At 45.0% G+C, this 27,813-nt stretch overlaps 1 long non-coding RNA gene across 1 annotated transcript in view; it reads left to right on the forward strand.

Annotated features, from left to right (window-relative positions):
• Positions 1-7,747: 7,747 nt before the first annotated feature.
• The window catches only part of LOC134573657 (uncharacterized), a 37,425-nt gene continuing 17,359 nt past the window's right edge, over positions 7,748-27,813 (forward strand). Inside the window, exons 1-2 of the long non-coding RNA XR_010085333.1 lie at positions 7,748-7,799; positions 11,834-11,886. This is a non-coding gene — a long non-coding RNA (uncharacterized LOC134573657). The remainder of the gene's footprint in view (positions 7,800-11,833; positions 11,887-27,813) is intronic.

Here is a 27,813-nt window from a genome sequence, read left to right on the forward strand (position 1 = left end):
AACAGCGGTGTTTGCCAGCAATCGTCTGGAGATAAAAATGGCTACGCAAACAGGTGAACACCGCTGAGACCTCCATAGCACCGGGGATTCGTGCCAAAGCTACCGAACACCCTGCTGTTCGGTAGAAAGACTTAACAGACTATGGGGATTCTAGCGACCCCCCAGATTCGAATGGATGGCAAGATTTTCGTTCCTTTTTACCGTACGAACGAGGACCGACCGCAAGGCCCAAACTTATGGAACTATTTTCGGCTAGTTTGTCTGTGCGGACGGTCAAAACTTTGGGACTCCATAACTCCCGAACTGTTCATCCGAATGGGCTGATATTTGGATATGTTGTTCCCCTGGATGAGAGCTAAAGGTGTACCCCCTGTTTTTGGGGGTACATCCAGAACTTGAGTAAAATTGTGTATGTTTTAATTATGTTACATGTTATCTGAGGGGAGGAGATGTGGGGGTTGAACCATGTATGCAATTGGCTATTTTACACCTCCCCCTGGGTGTGTTCTGTTTGTACTTTACTGTAATAAAAACCAGGCTGGGTGTTCCAGCACTCAGTTCTTCTTGACCCTTCAAAACGTAGCCTCGTCTCGTTCTTGAAAGGGAATTATATTGGATTATTACTCTGCTCTTTTTACAGCTGGACCTGACTCTCCCCCTGGATCTCGTGGATGGGATTATCCCAGCTTTACTTTTATACAGCAGCTTGCCAGGGAAAAGGACGTCTCCAACGGCTGATACCCTCTCCCTATCTGGGTAGCCATTACATATATATATATCAAAATACTCGTAGAACAAAATAATATCTATATCTATATACATAAATATATACGTATATATCACTATACATATACCTATATAGAAATAAAAATATTAAAAAAAATTATATATATATATACATATGTATTGTGGCGAAACCAACCTCGCAACTGTGAACTGGAGGAGCCTGGTTGCCGCCTGCTGCCTTTGGATTATGGACCAGCAGCTAAAGGGTTAATTTTACTGTGCAGAAGGATTTATTTCTCCCTTTCTGCACAGCAAACAGCCGTTCACCAACCTCCCCAGAGCCGTAGGAAGCCGTCTGGCGTTGTTAATGGGCCACCCAGAAGCTGGAGTGTGTGGCAAAACTAGCCACTTCAGACTATGGAAATGGTTCCTAAAGGTTGTCTTACAAACTGCTAATATATTGTAATTGAATGTCCTGTGTATTCTGCCTGTAAATGTAAGGTTCCATGTATGTCTATGGTATTCGTATGCTAGCAGCCGAAAGCCGCTAGCATATACATGGTCGTTTCACGAACAGCAACTTTACCGGCTGTTCGTGAAACGAACTAAGTACCGAACGCAAGCCCACACACTTAGAGGCGTGTGGCACCTGTTATGACACTCACCGCCAGGGGAATGAAGCCACCGTTTAGTGAATAATCCCCTTTCTCCAGAAATGCAGTTTTAATCCAGCCGATCGTCAAACTCCCAAACGGAGCATACGAACGAACTCCCGATCAGCAATTCAGTCGAAATCCTTCCACAGCTAGAAATAACGAAAAGTACTGTCCCAATAATAAATCCCTCCACAAACGAGACTAAGCTCCGTCTTGAAGGTCAAACAGGAATGTGTTTAATGGGGGCTACCTGCCCGGTATTTATGCGGGTCTCCACAAGGTGGACACTCCCCTAGGGGACCTTGTGGAAGACTGTACAATATATTGGACAGTAGCCAATCGCAGTGGCTTCAATATAAGCCCTTCCCATTTTACCCATAAATCCTTCTTCTCTATCCCGGAGATAATTAGGAAGAAACCTAATTATCTCCCAGGATAGAGACGAACGCCATTTTAAAACATAATAAGAAAAATACAATAAAATACATAATTTCAGAAATACCGAATGCATATGGTTCGTGTAACGTATCCCCAGATAGCCTGGATCTGAGTGCATACTTCTACCGAATAGCGCTCAGATCCGATGTACCTAGTTCAATCGCCATGGAGTCAAAGTCTTTCACAAGTCCTTCTGTATACGAATGACTCCATGGGACGGCTACCTGGGTAAAGTCCATAAGAATGATATAAACTCCCGAACTGACTGGTGTTCGTACGCCTCGACGAAATAGAAGGCGGGCGGCAGCTTCCAGCGGTGTTCGGCAGATAAAGTATCCGTTTTTAGTTCCATAGGATTTGCACCGAACACCGCTGATTCTCCTTGTGTCCCAAAATGGCCGCCGCCTCGTGGTCGGCATACGAACGACGACCACCCGTACGAATGGAATGGAGAGGCGTCTGCGGTTAACCGCAACGTTCTAATAGGTTAACTAGCAGCACACTCCTCTCCTGGGTGGCCGTCCGTTCAGTAGTTTCAATCGGTACTTGGGGAAACACACGAACAGGGGCATACGGACAGGAAAGCCAACGAAATGAAGGCAAACAGACGAACCAGCAATATAAGTCTATACAGATGGATCTGTCACAGCACCAATTACCCGATTACAACATTGTGGATTAAGTGGATTCTTAGGTGGCCGTCGTTCGGCTACTGACCACGCGGCGGTTGGCCATCTTGAATCCTTTGTCTCCCCCAGCGGTGTTTGGTCGTCGAGTGCATGGAACTAAAAACGGCTACTCGACGACACGGACACCGCTGTACTTCCAGGCTGTTCGGGAGCTCCGGTCTTCTTCTATTGGGAGGCCCATTGATGTTCGGTACTTTTGACACGAACTAAAAAGATAACTGTATTTCGTGTGGCGTTCGGTTAGTTTAGCTGGGATCTGAGCGGTATTCCCACGAAATGTACCCGCAGACCCCAGCTATCTACCGAACGGCTGTTCGTGCAAATTAGACAAATATTGTTCAAATTATAGATTTTAATGTAAAATGCCGGTTCTGCTGCACGAGGGGTTAATTTTTCGTGGGAGTGTCCCTCTCGTGCAGCGGTGCCTGATGGGAAAAATTTACCAAATGCTAAGTCCCCCATGTAGTCCCTTACTGTATCACCCCTGCTTTGTCAGTAAGGAAACCCCTTGCATTGGGACTTGCATAAATACTGGAAGTTCTGAATAAAGCTGCTAGTTGACTCCCAGACTGTGTTTCGTCCGGTTATTGGGAGGATTGGGGATATTGCCTTACTTTTCAGCGCTGACTGTGGATTTACCTGTTATACCAGCGGAGATGGTGGATTCTAACATTGCACTCCGCTACAGAGTGCGCCCTCCATTTACCTCCCTGAAGCTGCGGTTAACCGCGGCTTAACAAGCGTGTGCCGGCAATTGACCACCCAGTAGCTGCAGTTAACCGCAGCTTAATTGATTGTTACTGGGTGGTCGCGGTTACACTTAGCCGCCACACGATGGCGGTGTTCTGGAGCTCCCCGGGCAGCCAGCGCTTTTCTGCCCGGCTTTCATGCACCAAACCCGAACACTTTTACGTGCAGGCACCGCTGAACCTCCAGCCCCTGGTTCTAATTTGTATTGATTTAGCGAATGCATGTAAAATCGGTATTTTATGTTGGAGGAATGTTTTAACCCAGATAGCCATGCCATGGAGCCTGTTCGTGTAATTAAAGACTTTGGCTCCATGGCAATTAAACTGTATTCGTGTGGTCTGAGTGCCATTCACCTAATAATGTGCACTCAGACCTGAGCTATCTGGGGATATGTTAAATGTGTATATTTACTGTACCAGTTGTCCTATTGTATATTTTAAAGTGATATACTGTCTTTGTGTCACCACGTGCATAATGGAGTCTTGCCTCTGTCCTGGGAGATAATTGAATTACTTCTCAATTATCTCCAGGACAGAGGGGAGGAAGCCAGGATGCATTGTGGGAAAGTATTGTGGCTGTATGTACTAAAATGATACATGTCTGTCTGTTGTTTCAGTCTCCCATTTAGTCCCCTAGGGGAGTGTCCACCAGGTGGGAGACCTGCATAAATACTGGGCAGGTAGCCCTCAGTAAAACAGACCACTGCTTGACCCTCAACACGGAGCCTTGTCTCGTTCTTGGGGGGGGGGGGGGGGGGGGGATTCACTGTATGCTGTTGGAGACTGATTGCCAGGAGTGTAAGCTGATGTATGCTTTTCCTGTTCGTCTGCTAGCAGCTATTCGTGAGGTTCCAGTTTGGAGTGCTATTTTGTATCCAGTTTGGGAGTTTGGTGTTCTGCAGTAGCTGTGCCTGTCTCTCAGAAAGGGGCATATCGCCTAAACGGATTTTAACCCCTTGTTAATACATATATACACATATATTAATTCTACACATATATTTATGTAATATTTTTACATAATTAGATATCCTAATTAATTACAATTAGCGGGACCTGCCTGACAACCCATGACGAAAGTATAGGGAATTTAATTTGCTAGCACTATATTTAACCCTATAACTTTCCAAGACACCATAAAACCTGTACATGGGGGTACTGTTTTACTCGGGAGACTTCGCTGAACACAGATATTAGTGTTTCAAAACAGTAAAATGTATTACAACGATGATATCTCCAGTAAAAGTGAATTTTTTTGAATTTTTCACGCACAAACAGCACTTACACGGACGATATTATTGCTGCAATACTTTTTACTGTTTTGAAACACAAATATTTGTGTTCAGCGAAGTCTCCCGAGTACAACAGTACCCCTCATGTACAGGTTTTATGGTATTTTCAATAATTACAGCGTCAAATATAAGGCTTGTGTTTAATTTTTTTCACATTAAAATTCGCCAGATTGCTTACGTTGCCTTTATGACCCTATGGTAGTCCAAGAATGAAAATTACCCCTATGATGGCATACTATTTGCAATAGTAGACAACCCAAGGTATTGCAAATGGGGTATGTCCAGTCTTTTTTAGTAGCCACTTAGTCACAAACACTGGACAAAATTGGCGTCTTTTGCATTTTTCACACACAAACAAATACTAACGCTAACTTTGGCCTGTGTTTGTGACCAAATGGCTACTAAAAAAGACTGGACATACCCCATTTGCAATACCTTGGGTCGTCTACTATTGCAAATGGTATGCCATTATGGATGTATGTTTATTTCCTGGGCTACTATACAGTCTCAAAGGCAACGTAACCAATCTGGCGAATTTCAATTTCAAATGTAACGTGCTATATTTGACCCTGTAACTTCCCAAAACACCATAAAACCTGTACATAGGGGGTACTGTTTTACACGTGAGACTTTGCTGAATACAAATATGCGTATTTTATTGCAGTAAAAGCAAACAGTATTATGACATTAACAGTTAAAATGTCATGTAGAACTAAAAAAATAACATTTCTTATTTTCTACCATTTTTTTCACATTAAATTGTGTTTCATAGCTAAATATTTGATATTAAATGAAAGCCCTGTTTCCCCTGAATAAAATGATATATAATAAGGGGGGTGCATTTAATATGAAAGAGGTGATTTACGGTTGGACAGACAAGTAGCGCAAATGCCAGGTTTTGTTTACGTTTTGTTTTGTTCACAACTTGTTCATTTGGCTCAGTCCTTAAGGGGTTAAATACATTTTATTTTATACACAAGTAGTCCAGTTGACCTCCCATCTTACATAGTTTCATAGCTGAAAAGAGACTTGCGTCCATCAAGTTCAGCCTTCCTCACATTTGTTTTTTGCTGTTGATCCAACCACATCTTCTGCTGTCTAAAAGAAGGGTTGCTGCCCCCTCAAAGGCACATTCATTCATATACCAGGAGCCAGGTCTGGGCTCCTAAGAAGGCGAGAAGCCACCAATTTATTGCACTTTTTTACTGCATCCATTGGGATTAATTGCACCAGAACTTCCTCTCTCTCCCTACCTTCTTCTCTTCCACAAATGGGGATTATCTGAGTGAGAAGAGGTACAGTGTCACCTTAGTACACACAGGCAAAAGTGATTTGAGCCCATCCAGAGTGGCTCTTTTTCATGTGTGACCATGGAGATTATTCACCACACAATTTATTTTCACCAATTTATTACACTTTATTAGTTTTCTATCTTTTCAGTTGTATAGATTTGTTCTGCACCTTTTGAGCTCTGAATATCACATCAACCCTTAGGGGTAAGTGGTAAGTGACCAAAATTATTTAAGCGCTCCACAATCAACTAGTGGTGAATTATATGTATATATATTTTCTTTCCACCTAGCTTGAATTTTTGTCTGGTTATTCTCTATATAGGGGATAAGAGTCCCTATATCTGTGTGGTAGCTGCTAACACTATATCTTATGTATTTTGAATTCAAATAGAAGCGCCTACTCAGCACACAAATACTCATTATTTCTTAAAGGACCACTACAGGCACCCAGACCACTTCAGCTCAATGAAGCCAGGTCCATCTAGGGTTAACCCGGCAGCTGTAAACATAGCAGTTTCATGAGCAATGCTTTCCTATGGATTGACTGAATGCGCTCGTGGCTCTTGCCGCGCATGCGCATTCAGCAGAAGAGGGAGGAGAGTCTCCAGCGCCGAGGAAGCCCGGCGCTGGAGTAATGTAAGAGTTTAACCCCTTCCTTCCCTTAGATCCCGGCGGGAAGGGGTTCCCTGAGGGTGGGGACCCAAAGACCCTATAGAGCCAGGAAAGCGAGTATGTTTTCCTCACACTATAGTGGTCCTTTAATAATATAAACTCACCCAGTATAATTGTAATGTAATAATATAAACCCACGTGATAGAACTGTAATGTAATAATATAAACCCACGTGATATAAATGTAATAATATAAACCCACGTGATATAAATGTAATAATATAAACCCATGTGATATAACTGTAATGTAATAATATAAACCCACTGGATATAAATGTAATGTAATAATATAAACCCACGTGATATAACTGTAATAATATAAACCCACGTGATATAACTGTACTGTAATTATATAAACCCACTGGATATAACTGTAATAATATAAACCCACGTGATAAAACTGTAATAATATAAACCCACGTGATAAAACTGTAATAATATAAACCCACGTGATATAACTGTAATAATATAAACCCACGTGATATAACTGTAATAATATAAACCCACGTGATATAACTGTAATAATATAAACCCACGTGATATAACTGTACTGTAATAATATAAACCCATGTGATATAAATGTAATAATATAAACCCACGTGATATAACTGTAATGTAATAATATAAACCCACGTGATATAAATGTAATGTAATAATATAAACCCACTGGATACAATTGTAACATGTGCGGTTGTTACTTTGTTATGGACCAGGTATTGTATTGAGGGATTCTATAGTTGGAGATATGGAGCTCGGTTTGCTGCCCCCATGTGGTGGTTCTCCAGATAGTCCCTCTCTTCGGTTTAAATCCCTTGTGTCTTGGCTCCGCCCCTGGTTACCATCCAGCTTCCCTGGCAACAGACAGTAACACAGGGAGCTCTGCATGGCATAGAGAGTGTTATAGAGAGAGACAGAGCGTTATACAGAGAGACAGCTTTATAGAGAGAGACAGAGCGTTATACAGAGAGAGAGCTTATACAGAGTGACAGCATTATACAGAGAGAGCTTTATAGAGAGAGAGCGTTATACAGAGAGAGCGCGTTATACAGAGCGAGAGAGCGCTATACAGAGAGAGAGAGCGCGTTATACAGAGAGAGAGCGCGTTATACAGAGAGAGAGCATTATACTGAAAGAGAGCGCGTTATACAGAGAGAGAGCATTATACTGAAAGAGAGCGCGTTATACAGAGAGAGAGCATTATTCAGAGAGAGCGTTATACAGAGAGAGGGTGCATTAAAGAGAGATCTGCTTTAATACTGACTGTGACAGGAGTACAAGTATCAACTTCGGTAAGTAGCAGATTGTCTAAATTAGGGTAATCAACCTTTCAATACCTACCTAAGTGCGATATTTTATTTTATATATTTTTTTTAGAAAGGAAGGTTTTAAAAAAAGAAATGTACTTAAATGTATCAATTTTCTTTCCTTTATTTCCATTTTCTATTCTACTTTTTTATTCTATGTGTGTCTGTGAGGTGCTGTGTGTGTCTGTCTGTGTGTAGTGTGTGTGTGTTTGTGAGGGGGCAGTGTGTGTGTTTGTGTGTGAGGTGGGCAGTGTGTGTGTTTGTGTGAGGGGTGCTGTGCGTGTGTGAAGGGGTGCTGTGCATGTGTGAAGGGGTGCTGTGCGTGTGTGAAGGGGTGCTGTGCGTGTGTGAAGGGGTGCTGTGCGTGTGTGGTGCTGTGCTTGTGTGAGGGGGCAGTGCGTGTGTGTGGGTGGATGTAGTGTGTGTGAAGGGCAGGCTGTGTGTGTGTGAGGGTTGTATTGTGTGTTTGTGTGAGGGTCTATGCTGTGTGTAGGTGGATGAGATGTGAAATCTATGTTAACATCTTCCCCTCCCTTCTTCTTACCTTTTACCAGGAAGGGGGACATAATGTTGCAAGCCCTGTTGGTCCAGTGATGGCATGTTCACTTTAGCTTGCAGGCTGATTCTGCTGTCCACCTGCGAGCCCAGAACTGTATCGGAGTGGGTGGTAGAGACCAGGACTACTACCCCTGGTCTAAATGATGATTTCTATTTATTTGTTGAGGCCCCCGTTTCCCCCCGCCAATTATTATAGATAGATCCTGCAAGGACAGCACTGTATCAGAGTGTTGCTATGGTAACGCACAGCAACGGTCCGACTAGCCTGCTTGCAGGAGGAGCACAGACCCGCCCAGGCCCTTCCCTCCTTCTGCTGAAACTAAGTGCCAGCGCGCCGGTGAGGGAGATCTTTGATCTCCTCACCAGCCTGAGAGGGCTTACAGCAAGGCTGGCTCTGCATGGGCCGGCAGGGGAGATTAAAGGATCTCTTCTGCCCTTGGCCCATGACCATCGAGGCCCACCCGGTGTTTTCTGCAGAACTCACCACCGCCCACCTGAAATCCCAAACCGCCCACTAGTGGGCAGTAGGGACTAGGTTTACTATCCCAGGTCTAAATGATGATTTCGATTTCTTTGTTGAGGCCCCCTGTCCTCCTGCCAATTATTATAGATTATTGTTATGGTTTTCATTGATCGCTAATATTTAATTTTTGTAAAAGTCACCTACACAGACACTAACACACACACAGACACTAACACATACACACACACACACACAGTCACTAACGCTCTCACAGGCACTAACGCTCTCACAGGCTCTAAAGCTCTCTCAGACACTAAAACTCTCACAGACACTAATGCTCTCACAGACACACAGACACTAACGCTCTCACAGACACTAACACTCTCATAGACACTAACACAGACACTAACACACACAGTCACTAACGCTCTCACAGACACTAGCGCTCTCACAGGCACTAACGCTCTCACAGGCACTAACGCTCTCACAGGCTCTAAAGCTCTCACAGACACACAGACACTATCACTCTTACAGACAATAACAGACACTAACACTCTGACAGACACTAACACTCTCATAGACACTAACACACACACACAGACAATGATACTTTCACAGACACTAACACTCTCACAGACACTAGCACACACACAGACAGAGGCGTAACTAGAATCCACCAGGCCCCGGTATGGAAATTGCCCTGGGTCCTCCTCCCATGTGTCTCATCCCCTCCCCCCGTGTCTCCCCCCTGTGTCTCATTTCTTTTCCCCAATCTCCTGCATGTGTCTCATTCCGTGCCTAGGCCCACCCATGTGTCTCATTACCTCAACCTCAAAGCCCATTCATGTGTCTCATTCCCTCTGCCCCACAGCCCCTCCATGTTTTCCATACCCTCCTCCCTCTCAGCCCCTCCCTGTGTCCATATCTCACTCTCTACCCCCTCCCCTCCATGTGTACCATATGCTCCCTCTCTCCCCCTCCCCTACATGTGTCCCATTCTTCACTCTCCCCCTCCCCATGATTTGTCCATATCCTCCCTGTAACGGACCGTTTTGCACACAAGAGGTTAAAAAACGTTTAGGTGATATTCCCCTTATAGATAGATGAGCAGCTACTGCAATCACCAATCTCCCTAACTGCAAACACATGAATCCTCCAACTCCCGAACAGGAAACACACGAATGCTGTAAACAGCCAAACAGGAAAAAACATACGAACAGTTTACACTCCTAACAGTAACAGCATACAATCCAATTCCCCCCCAAGAACGAGACGACACTTCGTTTGAGGGTCAAGCAGAACTGATTTACTGGGGCTACCCGCCCGGCTTTTATGCAGGTCTCCCACCTGGTGGACACTCCACTAGGGGACCAGATGGAAGACTGGGAAACATATTGGACATTGACCAATCACAAGCTTACAATCCCACAATGCATCACAATCCCTCCTCTCTGTCCTGGAGATAATTGGGAAGTAATCCAATTATCTCCAAGGACAGAGGCAAAACTCCATTAACCACATGGCAGACAAAGGACAATAAAAGACATTAAAATATCCAATGTTACACTTACTACACAAAACATATACATTCTACCTATCCCCAGATAGCTTAGATCTGAGCGCACATCACTATCGAATGGCGCTCAGATCACATACATACAGTTCAATCGCCATGGAGTCAAAGTCTTTCCCATAGTCTTTCGTTACACGAATAGGCTCCATGGCATGGCTATCTGGGGTGATGATGCTGTTCATACGGTTAAACTACCGAATGAACAGGCATTCAGTTACACTACCGAATGCAGAGGCAAGGAGGCTGGCGGCTCAGCGGTGTTCGCGCAATTAAGTGTCCGTTTCCAGTTCCATAGTTTGGGCGCTGAACACCGCTGGCCATTCGGGAGTTAAAATGGCCACTGCCACGTGTTCGGCAAACGAACAAAGGCCACCCAGCGTTCGTCAATTAAGCTGCGGTTAACCGCAGCTTCTGGGCGGTCAATTGACGGCACACTCCATACCCAGGTGGTTGATCGTTCGGTACTTTGTTTGGTAGATTGAATCCACCGAACGCCCCGGCAGAAAGGCACAAATAAGCCTTTCTGCAGGGAAAATAAAAGGTTTTAAATGCCGGGCCATAGTCTAAAGGGAGCAGGCGAGCAACCAGGCTCATCCAGTGGACAGTGGTGAGGCTGGTTCCGCCACACTCCCTCTCTCCCCCTCCCTCTCTCCCATTCTTCACTCTCCCTCTCCCTTCCATGTGTCCCATACCCTCTCTCTCCCCTCCATGTGTCCCATTTCTCCCTCTCTCCCCCCTCCCATTCCTGTTTCCCACACCCACCCTCCCCTCCTTGTGTCCCATTTTCCCCTCTCCTCCCTCCCCTTCATTTGCCACATGAATACTTCACACAAATGTACATCCACATTTAAAAGTGAAAATTACACACAAACACACCCCTGCAATCAAACACAAACATTACATACAAACACACCCCTGCAATCAAACATTACATACAAACACACCCCTGCAATCAAACACAAACATTACATACAAACACACCCCTGCAATCAAACATTACATACAAACACACCCCTGCACTCAAACATTACATACAAACACACCCCTGCACGCAAACATTACATACAAACACACCCCTGCAATCAAACATTACATACAAACACACCCCTGCACTCAAACGCGAACATATCATACAAACACACCCCTGCAATCAAACGCGAACATTACATACAAACACACCCCTGCACTCAAACACAAAAATTATTGTATTAAAACACTAAAACTATACACAAGCACCCCTTCAATCAAACACCAACACTATACATTACACTATAGCGCAAGTATATGCAGCAGCGCTGTACATATATACAATCTACACATTTTGACTCGGGGCGCCTTGAAAAAATATTGAAATATTAAGGGCACCTTGAACCTCTGAGTTATAGTATGAAAGCAGATCTCCTTATTCCATCTCTTATCTTTCAGGCGCCTTATGGAGTTACCCCCACTTCCAAAATCTGGGAGCAGACTGGATCCAGGTAAACCAGCCACTCAGTGTTAATCCCATTCCCTCACACTCAATGAATACCTACTGCACTTACTGTACCTCCCTCTACTGTAATGTAACCTGTAAAGTGCTGAGTATACCTGTTAGCGCTATATAAATAAAATATACAAACAATGTATACCTACTGCACTTACTGTACCTCCCTCTACTGTAATGTAACCTGTAAAGTGCTGAGTACACCTGTTAGAGCTATATAAATACAGTCAAATAATGGAAAAATGCAATCAGGAACACACTCTCAGATAACCATCTAGTGGAAATCATGACAGGGCACTGACAAAAAGGTAATTTGGGTTTAAAATAAATCCTTAGGCTGTAATTGACTGTCTCTGACCCCAAAACGTGCGTACGCATCTATGACATGATGCTGCACGCACATCGGAGCCATCTTTCATGTGGGCGAAGGCAAGTTTCTTATAGAAAGCCCGATCCATAGTGGCTGGCGTTCCTAAGAACGTCGCACCCGCTGGGGACCGGAACGGAGGGAGACCGGGTAGCTGCCCGCCGAGCCCAAGGTAAGTTTGAAACATCTCTGACGGCGTGAATGCTTAGTTTGAGTACAGCCACGCTGGCAGAGATGTCGGGAGCTGTGACAGTACCCCCCACTTGAAGACCACCCATCAAGTGGGCAGGACCAAGCTCAAGGGGAAACCTGTAATGGAAGGAATGGATTTTGCGGCCCGCATGTACGTCTGAAGCAGAAACCCAAGAACGATCGGCAAGGCCCATAACCTTTCTGTAACAAACCCCTGTTTTGTGAATGCCAAGGCTTTTGTACTTCGTTTGCTGTTCGTGTAGTTATCACTATTTCATTATTTTTTAAAAAACCGAGCAAACTACCGAACAGCCAGACCACCCGCAATGGGATTGTGCAGCAAATTAAATCACCCAGAAGCTGCGGTTAACCACAGCTATTTGATGAACGGCTGGGTGGTCACCGTTTGTTTAAACTAACACGTTGTGGCGGACATTTTAAACTGACTAACGCCCAGCGGTGTTTGGTCGTAGAAAGCGTGGAACTATTTTCGGCCCCAATTTCACACGAACACCGCTGGGACTACCTAAATTCCACCTTGTTCGTTTCTATTTACATGACCCCAGGTAGCTCAATCCATGGAGCTAATTTTGGACATATTTCTAGCGAACAGTCGGTGAACAGACTCTTTAGCCCCATGGCGATTTGACTGTGTTTGTGGGATCTGAGCGCTGTTCGGCTATATTGAGCGCTCAGACCCAAGCTATCTGGGGATATGTGGGGGTTCCGTTCGGTAAAATATAAGTTATTGATTTTAATGTATTTTTTTGTTACAGTGTAAAATGAAAATAATTTCTCTTCTGACACTTAACCCAATTATCTCCAGGATAGAGAGGAGGGATTTCACTGTTTGTGTGGGTGTGTTTGATACTGTGTTGTAAAATGATTGGTTACTGTATTTTGTGTTCCAGTCCTCCACAAGGTCCCTGTGGGAGTAACCCTTGCTGGAGGACCTGCATAAAAGGCCCAGCTGTGGCCATCAATAAACAGATTTGTTACGGTTGCCTCCAGGCTGGCTGGAAGTTGGACCATAGAAAGGATGCTCCTAGCCCTCACCAAAGGACCATCAGCACCGTAGACACCATAACTACTGCATAGCCACCATAAGTACTGCAGACTCCACGAACCACCACTACTGGGCTGGTATCTCGCCGTCTGCTCTGCACCCTGGACCTACGACCAGGCTCCAGGTTCCAGTAGGTGAACCTTTTCCTTCTGTAGAGCGAAGCAGGATCAGGAACAAATGCTCTTACAAGAGCTCAGTAGCTAAGGGAGTATGAAGAGCATAGCAATCCCTGAAGTGATTATAGCTGCTCCCTACAAACATGAGTCGAGGCTGCAAATTAGAGGGACAAGTCATTCTGTTTTATTGGCACCAAAAGAACCTTCTTTTATCTAGGATCCCCTTAGATAGGACCACCCACAGGGTGTTACAAAACAACCAATCATACACGTACATTACAGAAGACACTCCCAGCAATTACACACAAAATCCTCCCCTCTGCCTGTGATGTTTATGTTATAATTATAATTATTATACAAGGGATTAACATAATTATCACAGACAGTAAAAATACAGTTTTTACACATACCCTGTAACTTTAAAACTATACATCCAATCTCCATAAAAATTGGACTCAACATACTTTAAACATAAACACTCTCAAAAATCATACAAATCCCTCCAGTGGATAAGAAGTTAGGTGGAAGTCCTTTATGACCGACCGCAAGCACACAAACCCTGCCCAAAACAGTTCCATAGATTTGGGCTGTGCGGTCGGTCAATTTCCTGCAAAAAAACAGCTAAGTCCCCTTCGAATGCACGAACGGGTCCGTTCGTGCAAATAGCACCGTGTAACAGGGGGTTCGAATTGTCGAACGTACTTCGACTTTAACCGAATCATCGAAGTGGAGGCGACGGTAAGGGTCAGCGGTGTTTGTGCATTTGCGTAGCCGATTCTAGTTCCATAGCTTCTTTAGCATACTTTGCTGACCACGTTCGTCTAAATTAAAATGGCCGTCGCCACGTGTTCCTTTGTCGAATGGCGGCCACTTCAACAACTTCGGCACTTAGACTGCATCCGAAGTGCCATATAAAAAGTACCAATTCTTCCCCACAGGATTTAAAGGGCCAGAATGAGTGACACACATGCTGGTATGGCCAAATACTGTTTTTAAAGGGCCCAATCTCCCAGGGCCATAGTCATGCAGGAGGAGGCTGGCAAATAGGCTTCTCCACAATCCAGGGAAACAGGGCAATTTATAATTTAAAGGGCCAGTTACAAATAGCAGTTTGTAACAAGATTGTTTCACCCCTTCATGAAATCTTGGCTCATGTTTGGGGGATTGTGAGCTATAATTTACTACACCTTCTGCTTTACTTGGATTTCGGGAGACACTGCACGGATATACTCAGCTGGAGTGTAAGATATCCATAACACCTTCCAATCAACCAAATACTGTAAAGACCCTCGAGAAAACCTGGAGTTGATAATAGAGGAGACTCCTCCTGTTCAGAAACAACCAATGGAGGGGGATGGACAGAAGGGGTGGTATACCTGGTACAGATAAGAGGCTTAAGTAGGGATATATGAGAGAGGCGGGGAGAGCCAGAGAATAAGACACATGATTAATCTTACAAATAATTCGAAAGGGACCAATAAACCTGGGTGCAAACTTCATGCTAGGGACTTTGAGTTTAATATTCCGTGTGGAGAGCCATACCCTGTCACCCACCTGGTAAACAGGGTTGGCACCCCGCTTTCTATCAGCATGCAGTTTGAAACTAGCCGTAGCTGTTTCTAAATCTGTGTGGTCCTGAGTACATGCGAGATGGTCATCCAGAGCGGGAATAGCAGTGTCAGAAAATGCTGCAGGGAGGATAGTAGGATGACGACCGTAGTTAACAAAAAATGGACTATGTCCAGATGAGTCATGGGTAGCATTATTTCTGGCAAATTCGGCCCATGGTAACAAATAAGACCAGTTCTCCTGAGCGCCATTAATAAAACATCTCAAATATTGTTCCAACGATTAGTTGGCTCACTCAGCCGCACCATTGGTTTGAGGATGGAAATAAGAAGAAAACGATAATTCAATACCCAACTGTTTAGAAAATACTCTCCAAAATCGTGACACAAATTGGGAACCCCTGTTTGACACAATATTTAGCAGAATACCATGTAATCTGTATTTTGCGTATAAATATATGAGCCGGCTCTTGGGAAGAGGGCATATTATTGAGCGGAACAAAGTGTACCATTTTAGAAAAGGATGGTGATGGTGTTGTAGCCTTTAGAAATCAGTAGTCTCACAATAAAGTCCATAGACAAATGAGACAATGGAATACTGGTTATAGGAAGCGGTTGTAATAGCCCACAAGGTAGTTTATGGGGAACCTTGGAAACCGCACAAATAGTACAGGCCTCCACATACTCTCTGATGTCCTTTCTAAGAGAAGGCCACCAAAATGACCTAGAAACAGCGGACACAGTTTTATTAATATCTGGATGACCAGCTGTCACATTATCGTGAAACACTCTTAGTACCTCCTCTCTTTTCCAATACGGAAATAAACAATCTATCTTAAAGGTTTATCACTAGGTGCCTGAGTCTGAGCTGCCATTATAGCACAAAGAACATACAAAGGGAAGACAAGGGAAGAACCGTAGAGGCAATGATACATTCAGGTGGTATGATGGGAGAGGTTTCTTGTTCTTGTTTCGCCTCATCTTGTTTCACCTAGGTCATATTGCTTAGATTGAGCGTCCGCCTTAACGTTCTTAGGACCAGGCCTGTATGTGATTGTGACGGTTACCCCTATAGAGTGAGGGTATCTACCGTCTGGACATCCTTCTTCTCATAGATGGAGAGCGCTGCAGAGTTCCAACCCGATATCCTGAGGAGCTTATATAGCTGCAGAGCTGAAGAGAGCTCTTACAAGAGCTAGTATTGATATAGCAGTTCCCTACAACACGAGACAAGGCTGCGAGTTGAGGGTAAGAAGGTCTGGTTTATTGGCCACAAAGGCATGTCTTTTATACACATTTTCAGGCCAGAGGCACACCCCCTGGACCTGATGGAACACAGGGACAAAAGGGACACAAACCAATATAAACAATAATTAACACAGTAACACTCCCACATACAGTCAGCAAGCCCTCCCCTCTGCCTGTGATATAATTAAGCTAGCTAATGGAATAACAATTAACCACAGGAATAAAATATACATTTTTAACCAAAGTCTAGAAACACCCAAAAACAAAAACATATCCCCATTAATATATACATCCCTGGATAGCCCTGATCTGGGTGAACAACATATCCAAAAATCACCCAGATCAGAGCAGGGGTTCAAAAATTCCATGGAAGTCTCTTTTGACCGACCGCAAAATAGTTCCAGAGAATTTGGCTGTGCGGCCAGTCTATTTCCAATAGTTAAGTTCCGTTCGATTGCACGACCAGGGGCCATTCATGCAAATAGCCAAAGTTAAAGTGTCGTTCGTATAGACGAACCCCGTTTGACTCCCGAAGTGTTGAAGTTCTGGAGAAGGTAAAGTTCAGCAGTGTTTGTGCCGTCACGTGTCCGATTTAAACTCCATGAACTCGACGACCAAACACCGCTGAATGCGTTAGACTGAATTAAAATGCCCGCTGCCACGTGTTCATATGTCAAATGGCGGCCACTTCGGCTGTATCCGAAGTGCCACCTCAAAAGTGTAGAACTGTTCCAATATAATTTAAAGGGGCAGAACCAGTGCCTTATATAAAATCCAAGCAATGACAAGGGGAAAACAAAGTCCAGGGACGTGTCCTTTGCTGCAATAAAATATCAGAAAGGAGAACCACACCATAATCACTGTAGGGATTTTGCTACAGTGATGATAAAGTTAAAGCGTGACAAGAACAATGACCATCTAGCTTGTCTAGAAGACAGCCTTTTAGCATCTCCAATGTATGCCAAGTTTTTGTGATCAGTGTGATCCTTGTCAGCAGGTAGCTGTAACGAGTATATACCCCTACACGCAGGATCCAGCCAAACAGAAGACAGCATAGAGGAGAGATACGTCTACCGGACCTTAGAGTGGCCGGACTCGACGTAATAGGAGAAGTACAGAGTCAGGAACGATCCGAGGTCAAGGGCACAAAGAGACAGCGTAAACGAGAACTAGCCGGGGTCTGGTACACAGGAATCAGCAAGCCGGCAAACAGTACAGACAAGGATAAAGCGAAAACGAAGTCAGAATACAAAGCCAAGGTCAAATACGGAGAAACACAACAAGCACTAAAGGGAACTGTAGCAGAAACCACGATAGGGCAAGGAACTAAGGGAAAAGGGTGAGTATAAGTAGCCTTCAAACTAATGTGATTGGCTCCTGTCACTTCCACACCCCCAACAGGTAAGTGTATGGGGTGATTGGCATGACAGGAGCCAATGGGAGCCTTTTTGCAATTTAGGCTCCCACTGTCTCTTTAAGAGCGCGCCCGAGACTCGCGGCGCGCTCTTAGCTGCAGGCGGGACACGTGACCGCATCTCGCGGTCACTGCCCGTCTTCCTGTTAGGAGAGTCGGATGAGCCGCGCGCGGCTCGTGCAGCCGCAGGACCGCGCGCGGCTTGAAGAGAGGACCGCGGGCGGCCCCCGGATAAGGTATGTAACGCTACAGTACCCCCCCCTGAGGACACGCCTCAGGAAAGAACGTACAAGGCGGGGAGCATGAACAGCATCCGCAGAAATCCAACTGCGCTCCTCAGGCCCATAACCCTTCCAATGTACCAAGTACTGAAGCCGACCCCTAAGGAAACGAGAGTCAAGAACAGCAGACACTTCAAACTCCTCATGACCCTCCACAGAGACAGGAGGGGGAGGGGGAGTATGCCGGGTATAGCGGTTGCGTACGTAAGGCTTCAACAACGAGGTGTGAAATACATTAGGTATACGCAGATTCTTAGGCAGACCCAAGGCATAAGAAACGGGATTAACCTTATGTATAATGCGATAAGGACCAATGAAGCGGGGAGCCAATTTCATAGAAGGCACCCGGAGGCGAATATTCCGTGTGGAAAGCAAAACCCTGTCCCCCACAACATAGGAAGGAGCCGCTCTGCGATGCTTGTCAGCCTGAGCCTTCTGGCGGGCAGCAGAGTCCACCAAAGAATGCTGAACCTGCTCCCAAGTATTACGCAAACCAGCCAAATGCTCATCCAGAACTGGCATGCCCTGTGAGGAGAATGCAGCCGGAAGAACCACGGGATGCTGGCCATAGACAACGTAAAAAGGGCTTTTGCCGGAAGAATCATGAGTGGCGTTATTCCGAGCAAATTCAGCCCAAGGAAGCAGGTCAGACCAATTGTCCTGATGGTGAGACACAAAACAACGGAGGTACTGCTCCAGAGACTGGTTGGCACGTTCAGCAGCTCCATTAGACTGGGGATGGTAAGCGGAAGAAAATGAGAGAGAAATACCCATCTCCGAACAAAAGGCTCTCCAGAACCTGGAAATAAATTGGCTACCCCTATCAGATACAATAGATAAGGGAATACCATGTAATTGAAACACTTCTCTAGCGAAGATAAGAGCCAGTTCCTTGGACGTGGGCAACTTGCGAAGAGACACAAAGTGAGCCATTTTGGAAAACCGATCCACTATCGTTAGGATGACTGTGTTACCATTCGAAGGGGGTAATTCAACAATAAAATCCATTGATAGATTAGACCAAGGTCTCTCGGGAACGGGTAACGGATGCAACAGCCCACAAGGAACTCTACGAGAGGATTTCATACATGCACAAGTAGTACAAGCACTTATATAGTCAGTAACATCCTTACATAAGGTATCCCACCAGAAATACCGAGAAACGGCTGACACCGTTTTGGAAATACCAGGATGTCCAGCAGTCTTAGTATCATGATACCGTGACAGATTATCCCGTCTCTCGGGAACGTCAACGAACAATTTATCATTAGGCCTCTCGCTAGGTGCCATGCTTTGTTTCGCTTGTATGGCCTGCAAGAGGGACGAGGAAATAGACAATATAATAGTTGCTATTATCCTGTCTGGGGGAATGACAGGAGTGACATCAATCTCCTGTTTGTCAATAGTCTCGAACTGTCTGGACAGAGCGTCCGCTTTAGTGTTCCGATCACCTGGCCTATAGGTGATTATATAATTAAAATGAGACAAGAACAGTGACCACCTAGCCTGCCTGGAAGACAATCTTTTAGCTTCGCTAAGGTAGGATAGGTTCTTATGATCCGTAAATATGAGGATAGGATCCTTAGTGCCCTCTAACAAATGTCTCCATTCTTTGAGTGCTAAAATGATAGCAAGGAGTTCGCGATTACCCACATCATAATTCCTTTCTGCTTTGGACATTTGTTTAGAAAAGAAGCCACAAGGATGCAATGGCTTGTCAGGAGACTCTCTTTGGGATAAGACAGCACCTACCCCTATATCGGAAGCATCAACATCAAGTATATATGGCAATGATGGGACAGGATGCTGTAAAATAGGTGCAGAGGCGAATGTAGTCTTAAGAAAGTCAAAAGCCTGAAGTGCCTCGGTAGACCAGGCACGTGTATTGCCATCCTTTTTAGTCATACGAGTAATAGGTGCTACGATAGACGAAAAACCTTTGATAAAACGTCTATAATAATTAGAGAAACCCAGAAAACGCTGGATGGCTTTCAGACCTTGCGGCAGAGGCCATTCTATGACCGCAGCGAGCTTCTGGGGATCCATCCGAAAACCCTTAGCGGAAATCAAATACCCTAAAAACTGGACCTCGGATTGGTCGAATAGACATTTTTCTAGTTTGCAATAAAGACCATTAGTAAGAAGGGTCTTCAGAACTGTCGTAACATGTCTGTGATGAGTGTGTAAGTCTGTAGAATATATTAAAATGTCATCCAAGTACACAATAACAAATGAGTGAATAAAGTCCCTTAAGACATCATTAATAAATTCTTGGAATACTGTTGGGGCATTGCAAAGCCCAAATGGCATGACGGTATACTCATAATGACCTGACCTAGTGTTAAAGGCTGTCTTCCATTCGTGGTCCTTTTTTATACGTATCAAATTGTATGCTCCTCTAAGATCTAATTTGGTGAATACCGTAGCATGTTTGAGCCTGTCAAACAATTCTGTTATTAATGGTATAGGGTAAGCATTTTTGATGGTGATTTTATTAAGACCTCTATAATCAATGCAAGGTCTTAAATCACCTTCTTTCTTTGATACAAAGAAGAACCCCGCTCCAGCCGGAGAAGAGGATCTCCTAATAAATCCCTTGTCTAATGATTCTTTAATGTACTCCTCCATGACACGGCTTTCTTGAACCGATAGAGGGTACACCCTGCCCTTGGGAGGTATAGTGCCAGGCAACAAGTCAATAGCACAATCGTAGGGTCTGTGAGGCGGTAATTTGTCAGCCTCTCTTTTATCAAAGACAGTCTTTAAAGATAAATACTGAGAGGGTATAGTCGTAGACAAAGTAGGGATGGTAGGAACATTAATAGAATTCACAGGCGTGACTTCAATAGTACATGACTCATGGCAGGCTTCACTCCATGATTTTATCTGCCCTGTCTCCCAGTCAAAAATGGGATTGTGGGCACGTAACCATGGATACCCTAACACCAACTGTGAAGAGGGAGAGGTGATGGCCTGGAACCGAATGGTTTCATAGTGTAGAACCCCTGTGTACATGTGTAGCGGTGCAGTCTCGTGAGTAACAACTGGAGATATCAATGGTCTACCATCTATGGCCTCAACGGCCAAGGGTATCTCCTTCTCCCTGATGGGAATATTGTTTTTCTTTACAAAACCAGAGTCTATAAAATTCTCAGCTGCCCCAGAGTCAACCAGGGCGTATATATTTTCAACTATACAACTCTCTCCCATATGTAAAGAAACAGGGAGAAGCAGTCAGTTAGGAGGCAATGTAGGAGACTTAGAAATCACACCCAAGGCCAGTCCTCTATAAGGTCTTAGGTGCGAGAGTTTTCCGGGAGCAAAGGACACTCCCTTACTATATGGTCTCTCTTACCACAATATAGGCAGAGTCCCTCCCTTCTCCTATGTAATTTTTCATTATCAGAGAGTTTGGCAACCCCTAATTGCATGGGTTCCTCTTCAGATACTTTTACACTCTCCGGTATATTAACTCTGGGGTGGAACAGGAAAACGTCTATTCCTGTTCTTGGTATAGAGCCTGTCACGAATCCTATTATCTATATCGATGAGGTAGTCAATAAGGTCCTCTAAGGCAACAGGAAGCTCCTTAGCTGCTACCTCATCCAATATAGAGTCTGATAAGCCTTCCATGAAGGCAGTAGTTAACCCATTGTTGGTCCAATCTACCTGTGAGGCAAGGGTACGAAACTGAATAGCGTAATCAGCCACAGACCTAGAACCCTGTTTAACCCTCATTAATGCTCTTGCGGCATTCTTAGACCTTTTCATAGTGTCAAAAGTTATGCAAAAAGCTGTCAGGAAACTGTGAAAGTCATGCACCATAGGTCCATTAGATTCCCAAATTGGGTTTGCCCATTCAAGTGCTTTGTCGGTAAGTTGGTGCATAAAGAACCCAACTTTAGACCTCTCTGTGGGAAATGAACGTGGATACATCTCAAAATGAAACTCTATTTGGTTAATGAACCCTCTGCATGTCTTAGAATCCCCTCCATACCTAGGAGGAGGCGTTAAATGGGCCGTAGCATTAGGCACAGTCGATACTTCAGGAAGCAGGGGTGTAGGAGGGTTAGGTGCGGTTGCTGGAATGGTTCTAGCTAAGAGCGTCTGGAGAGCCTGAGCTATCTGATCCATACGGTGATCCTGCTCTACAAATCTAGCCTCATGGGACGCCATCTGTTGAGCTAAATCTGCGGGGTCCATGGCCCTATCGTAATGTAACGAGTATATACCCCTACACGCAGGATCCAGCCAAACAGAAGACAGCACAGAGGAGAGATACGTCTACCGGACCTTAGAGTGTCCGGACTCGACGTAATAGGAGAAGTACAGAGTCAGGAACGATCCGAGGTCAAGGGCACAAAGAGACAGCGTAAACGAGAACTAGCCGGGGTCTGGTACACAGGAATCAGCAAGCCGGCAAACAGTACAGACAAGGATAAAGCGAAAACGAAGTCAGAATACAAAGCCAAGGTCAAATACGGAGAAACACAACTGAACACAACAAGCACTAAAGGGAACTGTAGCAGAAACCACGATAGGGCAAGGAACTAGGGGAAAAGGGTGAGTATAAGTAGCCTTCAAACTAATGTGATTGGCTCCTGTCACTTCCACACTCCCAACAGGTAAGTGTATGGGGTGATTGGCATGACAGGAGCCAATGGGAGCCTTTTTGCAATTTAGGTTCCCACTGTCTCTTTAAGAGCGCGCCCGAGACTCGCGGCGCGCTCTTAGCTGCAGGCGGGACACGTGACCGCATCTCGCTTGAAGAGAGGACCGCGGCCGGCCCCCGGATAAGGTAAGTAATGCTACAGTAGCACGGTCCTCTAGGGTAAACAACAGGCACAGTCCTTTTAATTGCATATAATCCAGGCACTTTATTTGTAAATCCACACAGGAGACAGCAGTAAATGAAAACATAAATATAACACAAATCCCTATAAACAAAAACCTAGCTCGTCTGAGCACTAACTAACATTAGGTTCCCTATCTCTCAGGGGTTAAACTAGAACAAAAATTATTGGTTTCACCAACCTAGTGTCTTTGTCCGCTCTCAGCACTCCAGTGTTTAGTCAGCCTGCTGCTTCCAGAGAGAAACAAACATTCTCCCCTTATCTGCCTAGCAGGGAGGGGTTTATTCCCACTGCTGCAGCTGATTACCTGCAGCTGAGCAGTGGGTTGGAGACAGTCCAAAAACCCTGGCCTGGATCTATGTCTCCCAAGAAAACTGCTAAACTGCGGAGTGGAGAACTTGCCCACCCTGCTCTTTCAAATGCTCCACCCCAGGGGCCCATAACTAAATATTAATTTCGGTTATATACACAACCAGAAACACACACTCCCCCTGGGGTTTAAAATCATATGCCTCTCTGAACAATTCTGTCGAAATATAAACTCCCTCACAGACCACCCCATTCACCTTATCACATCAGTTATGATCAGGAGAGGGTCCTTGGAACCTTCTAAAAGATGTCATAATGTCAGGATTATAGTTGATCCAGCACACAGAATAGTATCACACCTAGGACTAAGGATAACGTCTAATAGGCATGTGCATAGGGAAAATTTTCGGTTCGGTTAGGCATTCCGAAATTCGTTACTTCGGCAACTTCGGCACTTCGACACTTCTGAACTTTGGAATTTTGGGACTTCTCTTGCAGCCGCTTAGTAGATAACTCCCTAATTCCCATGGTATTAGGGAGTTATCTACCAAAAGGCTGAAAGACCTAAATTGGTCTTTCAGCCAAATTTACTAGTACCAAGTAAAGATTACTTAGTATTAGTAAATTTTGCCCCTACTCGCTATTCCGCGAGAAGGGGCATGTCTATTAAACAGTGAGCAGCCTGTGACTGCTCACTGTTTAAAAAATTATTTTTCCCTAATGTCCTCCCCCCCTGGCCCCCACCCCTGAGCGGTGGGTGGGGGCCCTAAATACCAATTGGGGGGGACCTAATGTCCTCCCCCTGGCCCCCACCCCTGAGCGGTGGGTGGGGGCCCTAAATTAGAATAAGGGGGGGACCTAATGTCCTCCCCCCTGGCCCCCACCCCTGAGCCCAAGGGGGAGGACAATAGGTCCCCCCCAACATTTTAGTTTAGGGTGGGGGCCCTAAAGTAAAATGATGGGGGGGACCTATTGTCCTCCCCCCTGGCCCCCACCCCTGAGCAGCGGGTGGAGGCCGTAAATTAGAATAAGGGTGGGGGACCTAATGTGAAACTCCCCCTTGGCCCCCACCCCTGAGCGGTGGGTGGGGGCCCTAAATACTAATAAGGGGGGACCTAATGTTCTCCCCCCTGGCCCCCACCCCTGAACGGTGGGTGGGAGCCCTAAATTAGCCTAATGTCCTTCCCCCTGGCCCCCACCCCTGAGCGGTGGGTGGGGGCCCTAAATACTAATAAGGGGGGGACCTAATGTCCTCTCCCCTGGCCCCCACCCATGAGCGGCAGGTGGGGGTCCTAATTAAAAAATTAACCCCACATCCCCCAGGTGACTAGGGGTCCCCAAACCCCTAGTCCCCCCTCCCCAAAAAAACTAACCCCTACCTACCCCCCTCACCCTAAAAATAATGAGGGGGGACCATTAACTAAGTACCTGTAAAAAAATAAATAAATAAAACTTACCATTTGATGTTTCTTTCTTCTAAAATCTTATTTTTTCAGCCCCAAAATAGGCCAAATAAAAAATCCATAATAACCGAAGCACTTAAAAAAAAAAAAATCCATCTTCACCCATGGCGGGCTCCACGTAGACTGAGCTCTGCAGGGTGGGGAAAGACTTATAAAGTCTTGTCCCGCACTGCAATTAGGCTCAGAGCACTCTGATTGGTGAGTTTAAGCCATCCAATCAGAGTGCTCTGACAGGTAAATGAAGAGACTGACAGGTAAGTCTCTACATTTACCTGTCACAGCACTCTGATTGGCTGGCTTGAAATCCACCAATCAGAGTGCTCTGTGTCATTTTACACAGCGTGGGAAAGTGCTTTGGGATTTTCCCACCCTGTGTAATTTGACTCATAACTCTCTGATTGGTTACTTTCAATCCACCAATCAGAGAGCCACAGGCTGCTCACTGTTTAATAGACATATATATAGTATATAGTGAGTAGGGGCATAATTTACTAATACTAAGTAATCTTCACTTAGTATTAGTAAATTTGGTTGAAAGACCAATTTAGGTCTTTCTTCCTTTTAGTAGATAGCTCCCTAATACCGTGGGAATTAGGGAGTTATCTTCTTATTCATTCCTGTCATTACATTGACTTGCTAAGTAACTTACATTTTATATGAATGTATGTTACTTGATTGTTGTAAGTGTTGCAAATGCTTACAGCTGAATCCTGGCTATGTTTGTATACTTTTTATTTAAAATTTTATACATTGTAACATTCTTCATTCTTCCACTGGGTAAGTATATTAGTTCTTTGGCAATACTGTGCTTCGGAACTTCGGCCCTTCGGCACTTCGACACTTCGGAAATTCAGTAATTTCGGAACTTCCGGACTTCGACAATTCGGCAATTCATCTATTCGGACATTCGGAAGTACCCGAATGTCCGAATTTCCCGAAATTTGTCCGAATTCACATTCGGACCGAAACAAATTGCACGTGTCTAACGTCTAACCGGATCTTAGAATGGTCTTAACGTACTTGTAACGGCACCCCAGGCATAAAAGGGGTTAAACCGCCGTTTAGAAGATCTTCCCCTTCCAGAGACACAGGCACAGCTATCGCAGAACCCCAAACTCCCAATACAAAGTAGCACTCCAAACTCCCGAACTGGAACCTCACGAATAGCTGCTAGTAGCTGAACAGGAAAAGCACCCTAGCGGCTTACACTCCTGCAATCAGTCTCTAACAGCATACAGTAAATCCCCCGAAGAACGAGACAAAGCTCCGTGTTGAGGGTCAAGCAGTGAATATTGTTCTTATATACACATTCTTACACATTAGTAACACCCACAGGGTTTTGGAAAACAACCAATAAACACGTACAATACACTCAGACACTCCCACACAAAATCCTCCCCTCTGCCTGTGATACAATTACCTTACACAATGGGTAATGTAATTATCACAGGCAGAGAAATACAGTTTTTTCACATTATTCATAACTTTAAAAGTATGCATCACATTCACATAAAACTTACATTTTCAGCATACTCCAAATACAAACATATGTCAAAATCATCCAAATTGGTCCATTGGTTCAAAAGATAGATCAAAGTCCTTTGTGACCAAATGAAGCATGGCTTTTCTGCCCAAAATTAGTTCCACAGAGTCTTCTATCCTGGAGATAATTGAGAAGTTGTCAGGATCCCACGGGCGGCTGTAAGGGGAGGCTGCAATCCGCTTGCAGCACTCACCCTCAGTTCTTCGCCGCCCGCGGTCTCCCCTTCCCCTACCTGTTGGCGAGCGGCGTCCTCACAGCCCCGGACGGCGCTCGGATCCTCCTTCTCGTCTCCCAGCGGCAGCAGGTATAACGCTGCACGCTGGGAGACCGCGCATTCATATAAACGCCGGGGTCAGCCACGTGACCCGGCGTTAAAGTCACAGTACTACAATTACAGTGGGAGGTACAGATATCTCCCACGTGTGATTGTTAATTTTGATTGGAAATTATCCAATCAGAATTAAACACAGGATTTATAACTTACCTTTCCTGTCTCTCAGTGCCCTGTTGTGGTCTTTGCTTGCTGGTATTGCTACTGAAACTTGTGCTTCTGGTTACGTACTCTCTGGCCTGTTTATCTGACTTTGTGAATTTCTCCTACCCTTTGACCTCGGCTTGTTTCTCGTTATTCTGTCTTCTGGTTCCCCTTACTCGGCTTGTCTCCTGACTATTCTTTGTGTGCTTAGCACGGCCACCCTAAGGTCCGGTACAGCGCCTTTTCTGTGTGTGTGTGTTAGCGTGTTTGGTTCCCCGAATCGTGACATTACAACAGGGCCATAATGGAACCTGCTGACATTCCACAGCTCCTAGTTAATCAGGAGGCTAGAATGGATGGTTTAGACCACCGTATGGATCAGTTTGCTCAAGCTTTACAAACCATACTGGCTCGTACTGCAGACTTGCAGCCTGCCGTTCAGGAGGCTGCTGCTGCTGTGCCCGAACCCATTCCCACTCTGGTACCCGTTCCTGCTCATGTAGTTCATATGACGCCGCCACAGCGCTACAGTGGTGACCCAGCATTGTGTCGTGGTTTCCTCAACCAAATTGATATCCATTTGGTGATGAATCCACGTTCCTATCCCACTGACAGATCCAAAATTGCCTTTTTGATAAACCACTTGTCCGGGAGGGCTTTAGCATGGGCCAACCCCATGTGGGAAAATACATCTCCTATGTCCTTTGCAGATTTTTTGACAGCTTTCAAACGCACGTTTGATCAACCCGGTAGGGTTGCTTCTGCTGGCAAAGCTCTGCTTAGGGTCCGACAGGGTAACAGATCTGTAGCGGATTATACTATCGAATTCCGCACTCTAGCAGCTGAAGTGGTTTGGAATAATGACGCCCTTGTAACAGCCTTTCAGGAGGGTTTGGCTGCTTACATACTGGATGAAATAGCATCCAGAGAATTGCCTGTTCTTCTGGATGATATTATAGATTATATGATTCTTATTGATAACCATAGTCAAAGACGGATGGATTCACGGGTGTTACCTGCTCTACCC

Source organism: Pelobates fuscus, chromosome 1 (assembly GCF_036172605.1).
Source record: "Pelobates fuscus isolate aPelFus1 chromosome 1, aPelFus1.pri, whole genome shotgun sequence".
Taxonomy (NCBI): domain Eukaryota; kingdom Metazoa; phylum Chordata; class Amphibia; order Anura; family Pelobatidae; genus Pelobates; species Pelobates fuscus.